This window comes from Rhinolophus sinicus, chromosome 4, assembly GCF_057876585.1.
Source record: "Rhinolophus sinicus isolate RSI-liver-muscle chromosome 4, RSI-T2T, whole genome shotgun sequence".
NCBI classification, from domain to species: Eukaryota; Metazoa; Chordata; class Mammalia; order Chiroptera; family Rhinolophidae; genus Rhinolophus; species Rhinolophus sinicus.
In genome coordinates, this window is record NC_142504.1 from 71717998 (window position 1) to 71726085 (window position 8088).

General features: G+C 39.1%; 1 pseudogene; it reads left to right on the top strand.

Moving 5' to 3' along the window:
• The first annotated feature begins 1001 nt into the window (after positions 1–1001).
• On the top strand, positions 1002–1666 carry LOC148758402 (heme-binding protein 1 pseudogene; annotated as a pseudogene).
• Positions 1667–8088: the final 6422 nt, after the last annotated feature.

The window sequence follows — 8088 nt, forward strand, 5'->3', positions numbered from 1 at the left end:
GAAATCCTTCTAACTACGCAAATCAAACAGAGAGTCAGTCTTCAAAGGTATGGAAAGTTAGAATACTCCACCTTCTTTACTGGAGATCAGACCCAAAAGAATGTGCTTGTTTAGACTTAGGAAACAAATACCAGCTAATATGTTTCATACTCTGCTAATTTCCTGGCTCCCAAATGTTGCCTGACAACTCTGTCTGCTGCAGAACTTGACCTCTGAGTCCAGCCTGCCCCTCCTCCTTTACTAGATTGTCTGCCTGTTTCATAAGCAGCCTTTACCTTGTCCTCTCATTCATACATGACTCAGTTCCCTTACCCATTAGGTTTTCATTTCCTTAACCTTTTGTCCCTGTGTCTGGCATTTTTATTGTAACAGAGAACTGATTTGTGTCTTTTTATGTCTTGATTACATTTGTCAGCAAACAATAGATTTATTGAACAAGCCAGATCATACTCACTGAGGTGAAAAGCTTTGAGATTAAAATATTCTGTAGAAATTAAAACATTTTTATCTATTCAGTGGAAGAAAATGTAATTATCAAATATATAATAATACTAGCTACCATGTATTGAAGTTCTATATGGGAAGTACTTTATATGCTTTACCTCCTTTCATCTTTACAAAACCACATCAGTTACTGTTGTCGTTTTCATGCAATTTACAGAAAGCCAAGGATCACACAGAGCATGTAGCTATCAAGTAATAAGGAAGGGATTCCATCTCAGATTTCTTTTCTGTCTCAAAGGTACTCTCCATAAAACTTATGGATCTAGAAAACAACTACCAGGCTATTTCATAGAGTACAAACCTTGTCAGTAAAATAAGGTAGAAGGTAAAAAAAAAAACTTCAATTTTACGACCAAACGTGGGCTTTATGAACATGGTTAGTAAAGTCACTCTTTATAGTTAACTATACAGCTTTGTCCTTCCCACGGATCAATCTGAGATCAACAGTCCACGAAGTTCATAAGAATTTAAGGAATACAAATTATCTTTGCCCCTTTCGTGCTGCCAGTGCCGGTCACCCCGGGAAACTCCCATTGCCCCAGCTGTCCCTGCACCCCCGTCCAGTAGTACATCTAGAGCAATGCGGCCACATCACGTTGGGCATGATCAGGAACTCGCTGTTCGGAAGCACAGAGACATGGACTTGGCAGGTCCTGAGCAATGGGGGCAAGCAAGAGGTGTCCAGTAAGGAAAGGGGCTGTGAAGGTGGCAGGTTTGCCACAGTAGAAATGACAGATAAGTCTGTGCATGAGACTGTATAGGAAGAGATGCCCAAAGTCTCGAAGTATGTGGGAGGCACCAATGACAAAGGAACTGGGATCTGGATGACAGTTCCTGTTTTCTTTGCCGTGTTCCCCAGTGAAGATGGCTCTCTAAAGAGGAAACTGAGAGTCTGGTTCCAGATTCCAAACTAGTTTCAGAGCAACCTGCCAGTTCCCAGTGATGACAGCATTAAGATGGACGAGAGGGAAAGCATCACTATCTATTCCATGCAGTTCAGGGGTTATGCCAAGGAAGCTGCTGTACTCTCATATAGCTCAAACTGCTCACTGCCCTGGAGAGCACAGCCATCTACCAGACTGACATCTACTTCTGCACTGGGTATGACCCTCCGGTAAAGCGCTATGGACATCACAATGATGTCTGGCTGGTGAAGACATGAGTCATACACTGAGCCAGCACTTTTGGGATGTGTGCTGCTATGTCCAGTTACTGGGGCAGGCAGGAGGAAGCAGTGCTTCCAACTATGACTCCAGCTTAACCAACTTTCCTTCAAAGCTAGTTACTGCCAATTTTCTGAAATAAGCATGTTCTGTTAAACAAGGCTCTTCTTACGGTGGGAAATAATGCCGCTGAGATAGGCAGCATCCCTCTAATTGATTTAGGACATTCTGTGATATGCGTAGACCAGAAAAACCCCGTCAGCATTTTTCCAGCTACATTACTCATTCATCAGTCTCAAACAACTGATTTTTTAAAATTACTAAATCTGTAATTTTTGTTTTTGAGGGAAAAATGTGATTTGTGTCTGAGCTTTCATCTCTGATTCTTTTAAGAGCTTTGTCTAAAAAGAAACCCAAAATAAAGTTCTTTGACAAAAAAATCATCGTTGACTCTTCCCTCTTCTCTACCATCTACCTCTATTGTATATGTTTTCTCTTGACCACTTCATAAACTCCAGTTCACCCTTCAAGGAAGTACCTCGAGCTCCTTCATCTTTATGCCCCTCTCCCAAATACACTCACAGATGGTGAGGTCTTCTAGGTTGTGCTCTCATTGCATTGATTCCATATTTCTATCATACTTATTGTATGTAATTCTCTCCCCCTCATTATTTGGTAAGCTTGAGAGCAAGCATTTTCTTTTTCCTGTGTGTATTCCCAGTGCCTAGGATATAGTCAAAACCAGGCATACATGAATAACTGAAAGCTTTGAAGAGGAGCAACCTATCAATTAATTAAGTAATAAAAACCGTTCAGATGGAATGAGTTCCCTAAGTTGCAAACTTCAAAACCTAATTTCCTCCTTTCCACTGCCAATTTCAGGGGAATTCCCAAATAAAATTTACAGCACCAATGTATTTTAAAGTTTCATTGAGATATAATCCACATACTATACAATTCACCCATTTAAAGAGAACAAAAACTCATTTTTTAAAATTCATTGGGGTGACAATTGTTAGTAAAATTACATAGATTTCAGGTGTACAATTCTGTATTACATCATCTATAAATCCTATTGTGTGTTCACCACCCACAGTCAGTTCTCCTTCCATCACCTTATATTTGATTTCCCTTTCCCTCATCTCCAAGCCCCCACCACCCTTACGCTCTGGTAACCACTAAACTATTGTTTGTGTCTATGAGTTTTTGTTTCTCATTTGTTTGTCTTGTTCTTTTGTTATTTTTGGTTTATGTGGTTCTCTGCTTTTTCTGTCTGACTGCTTTTTCTGTCTGACTTATTTCTGTCTTTTTCTGTCTGACTTATTTCGCTTAGCATTATACTCTCAAGATCCATCCATGTTGTCACAAACAACATTCCTATATCATCTTTTCTTCCTGCCAAATAGTATTCCATTGTGTATATATACCACAACTTCTATATCCATTCATCTATCGAAGGACATTTTTGTTGTTTCCTTGTTTTGGCCACCATACACAAAGCTGCAATCAACATTGGAGCACACGAGTCTTTAGAGATAAATGTTTTCAGATTTTTTGGGTACATACCCAGGAGAGGGATTGCTGGGTCATATGGTAATTCTATTCCTAATTTTTTGAGGAACCTCCACACTGCCTTCCATAACAGCTGCACCAGTCTGCATTCCCACCAACAGTATATGAGGGTTCCTTTTTCTCCACAGCCTCTCCAACATTTGTTACTATTTGTCTTGTTGATGATAGCCATTCTGACTGGGGTGAGGCGATATCTCATTGTGGTTTTTATTTGCATTTTTCTGATGATTAGTGATGTTGAGCATTTTTTCATATGTCTATTTGCCATTTGTATGTCCTCTTTGGAGAAGTGTCTCTTCAGGTCCTCTGCCCATTTTTCAATTGGGTTGTTTGTTTTTTTGTTGTTGAGTTTCATGAGTTCTTTGTATATTTTGGATATTAGCCTCTTATCAGAGGCACTGTTTGCAAAAATCTTCTCTTTCAGTTGGTTGCCTCTTTATTTTGTTGATGGTTTCTTTTGCTGTGCAGAAGCTTTTAAGTTTCATATAGTACTATTCGTTTATTTTAGCTTTTACTTCCTTTGCCTTTGGAGTCAAATTCATAAGATGCTCTTTGAACCCAAGGTCCATAAGTTTAGTACCTATGTTTTCTTCTATGCAGTTTATTTTGTCAGGTCTTATGCTTAAGTCTTTGATCCATTTTGAATTAATTTTGGGACATGGTGACAGATAGCAGTCCAGTTTCATTCTTTTACATGTGACTTTCCAATTCTGCCAGCACCATTTATTGAAGAGGCTGTCTTTCCTCCATTGTATGTTTTTAGCTTCTTTGTCAAAAATTATCTGTCCATATTTATGTGGTTTTATTTCTGGGTTCTCAATTCTATTCTATTTGTCTGAAGTCTGTTTCACCTGATATCAGTATGGTTACATCTGATTTTCTCTGGATACCATTTTCTTGGAGTGTCAATTTCCACCGTTTCACTTTGAGTCTATGCTTGTCCTTGTAGCTGAGATGTGTCTCTTGGAGACAGCATATGGTTGGGTTTAGATTTTTGATCCAATCTGCTACTCTGTGCTTTTTATTGGTGAATTCAGTCCATTTATATTTAGGGTGATTATTGATATGTGAGGATTTCCTGTCATTCTCTCTTTAGTTTTCTGGTAAGGCTGTGTCTTCATTGTTTCTTTGCCTTTTTGTGTTGTCTATTATTTATGTGTGGTGGTATTCTATGATGTTTCAGTCTGTTTCTTCTTTTATTACAGTATATTTTTCAGTTCTGGATTTTTTTGAGTGGTTACCCTTAAGTTTATGTAAAAGCAAGTTTGATATTTAGAGTATTCCAATTTCTTCAGCACGCTTACTTTCTCATATGCCCATGTTCCGATTCAGGCCTTAACTCTCCCCCTTCTTTATGTTTTGTTTGCCACAAATTGTCCCTGTTGATGGTGGTTGAATAACCTCCTTTAGTATTTCTTGTAGTGCAGGTCGTGTATTAGAAAATTCCCTCAGCTTCTGTATGTCTGGAAAGGTTTTTAATCTTCCTTCATATCTAAAGGATGTCTTTGCTGGATATATTATTCTTGGCTCATAATTTCTCTCTTTCAATAGTTTGAATATTTGGTTCCACTCCCTCCTGGCTTGTAGAGTTTCTGCTGAAAAATCTGATGATAATCTAATGGGCTTTCCTTTGTAGGTTACCATCTTCTTTTCCCTGACTGCCTTGAGGATTCTTTCTTTGTTGTTGATTTTAGACAGCTTCAATACAATGTGCCTTGGAGAATGCCTGTTGGGATTGAGGTAATTAGGTGTTCTATTTGCTTCTTGGATTCGAGAATCCAGTTCTGTCCACAAGTTTGGGAAGTTCTCATCAACAATTTGTTTCAATATATTCTCTGTTCCCTTCTCTCTTTCTTCTCCTCCTGGTATGCCCATTATTCTTATATTGCTCTTTCTGATGGAGTCAGAAAGTTCTTGTAGAGTTCTTTCATTTCTTTTAAGTCTCAAGTCTCTCTCTTCTTCCTTCCGTGTCATTTCCAGGTTTCTGTCTTCGACGTCACTGATTCTTTCCTCCATCTGGTCAACTCTACTACCTAAACTGGCTATTTCATTCTTCATTTCTTCTATTGAGTTCTTAATCTCCAGAAATTCTATTATGTTCATTTTTAAAATTTCAATGTCTTTTGTAAAATGCTCATGCTGTTCTTTGATTGTGTCTGAGTTCATTAAACTGCCTTTCTGTGTTCTCTTGCCTCTCATTGAGTTTTTTCAGAACTGAAATCTTGAATTCTCTGTTACTTAAGTCACATATTTCCATATCTTTAAGTTCATTTTCTGGAGATTTTTCACTTTCTTTCTGAGCTATCTTGTTTCCTTGGTTATTCATGGCAATTAATGATTTATTATTTCTCTTCCTAGACATCTACTCGAGTGGGTTCTGCAACAGGTTTTTAGGAAGAGGTCTTTCTTTTGTTTTCCAGTACTTGTTGGTACAATGTTTTATTTTCTCTCCGACTGCAGCCTGTTTTTCTCTCACAAACGGTAGTGCTGTTTTCTCTGAACTATTCCAGCTTCTCACACAATGGGGGGATTCCCTGGAAGACGGGCTTCTCCTCTGTTAATAGTTCGCCTGGGTATAGGGCGCAGTGTCCATGTGGGTATGTGGAGAGCTTTAGAAGTTCCAAGGCTCTTCCTGCACCAGATTCAGAGCCTGTATGTTTCAGCAGTTCTGTTTATTCCTGCAGGGATCCACCCAGATAGAAGGGGACAGGGGCAGGTGGGTTGTGATAGGTGGCCCAGAGCAATGGTGGCAACCACCACCACAGCCTGTCCTGCTTCCACAGTTTCCTCTCCTTTTCCAGAACTAGTTGGGCTGCGAATCTGTGTCTGAGGTCCACAGTTCTCAGAACTGCAAATATTCTGTTCTTTTGATCTGACACTGCTGCTGTTCTGCACCTAACACCGGGCAGGTGGGGGCAGGGCGAGCTCTGAGAGGGTAGGAAAGAGGCGGCTAATCTCAGTGCCTAAGGCTTCCGTTCTCTGCTTGGCAGTGAGGGCTTAAGCCACCGTTTTCAGCCTTCTTCCCTCAGTCTTTTTCCGAGGTCTCTGCCTTGAGCATTGGATTCAACTGTTATATGCTGTCCCCTCAGCCCTGTGGGCCATAAACGGAGGCCTAGCAGTCTGAGTTCTTCTCTCTCCTGCAGCTGTGGTAGTTCCGGGATGCAGCAAGCTCGGAGCACTGAGCTAGTTCAGCATCCTGCACCCGCTTGGTTCCATCTCCGCACTTTTCCCGTCCCTCCTCCCCAGGTCGTGTGATTCGCCCACCTTTAGGTGAATTTAGTAGTGGGCCTCTTCGTCTTGCCTGTCTGCTGAACAGGGAGTCCTTTGTGGAGTTATAGTTGTTCAATTAGTTGAAATTTCCAGGGGAGATTTACAGAGGCTCACCTCACGCCGCCATTTTGATGACATGAAAACCCATTTTCTGAAAAACAATTTATTGTTTTTAAATATTTTTACACTTGCACAATCATCAACACAATCTAATTTTGGAACAATTTCATCACCTTAAAAAAAAAAAGTCACTCTCCTTTACCCCACCTCCCTCCTACTCTAACCCTAGAAAATCATTCATATACCTTCTGTCTCTATAGATCTGCCAGTCCTGAGCATCTCATATAAATGTAATCATACAGTATGCGATTTTCCATGACTCGCTTCTTTCACTCAGTTTAATGTTTTCAAAGTTCTTTCATGCATCAGTAATTCATTCCTTTTGTTGACTGAATAATATTCCATTGCATGGGTATACCACATTTGTTTATCATTTGACCAGTTGATAGACATTTGCATTGTTTCTGCCTTTTGCCTACTATGGATAATGCTGCTATGAACATAAATGTACGCATTTTTGTGTGGACATATATTTTCATTTCTCTCAGGTATAAACATACAAGTGGAATTGATTAGCCGTATGGTAACTCTCTTGAACTCACTGAAGGAACCACTAAACTGTTTCCTGTGGCAGCTGTACCACTTTACATTCCCACCAGCAACATGTGAGAATTCCAAATTCCCCACAACTTTGCTAACACTTGTTTGCATATGACTTCTTTATTCAAGCCATTGTAGTGGGTGTAAAGTGGAATATCGATGTGGTTTTAATTTGCATTTCCCTGACAGCTAATGATGCTGTATATCTTTTTATGTGCTTGTTGGACTCCTGTATATCTTCTTCCGAGAAATACCTATTTATATCCTTTGCTTAGTTTTAATTTGCTTCCTTTGAGGGTGGCTGGTTAGCTCAGTTGGTTAGAGCGTGGTACTGCTAGCACCAAGGTTGCCAGTTCATTCCCCGCAGGGGCCACTGTGAGCTAAGCCCTACTTTAAAAAAAAAAAAAAAAAAAAAAAAGGATCCTTTGCCTTTTTATTATTGGAATATAAGATTTTTTTATGTTCTGGATACAAGTCATTTATCCAACACATGATTTGCAAATGTTTTCTTTCATTTTGTATTTTTACTTTTCCTGATGGTGTCTTTGACGCACAATAGTTTCTAATTTTGATGAAGTTCAATTTACCTAGTTTTTTTATTTGTTTTGTTTTGTCATTGTTCTTTCTAAGAAGGTTTTGCCCAACTCAAGATCTTAAAGATTTACTTCTAAGAGTAAGGTTTTCTTCTAAACAGCGATCCATTTCGAGTTAATTTTTTTATAGTGTTAGGTAGAGGTTAGACTTTATTGTTTCACATGTGGATATCTACTTATTTCAGTATCATTTGTTGAAAAGATCTGAATTTCAATCCAGTTGAATTGTCTCAGCACTCTAGCACCTATATAATTTAATAAACACAGAATATATTCATTAAAACTAGCAAAAAGTTATTCTTGACCTGAGCAATGACATCAAACTT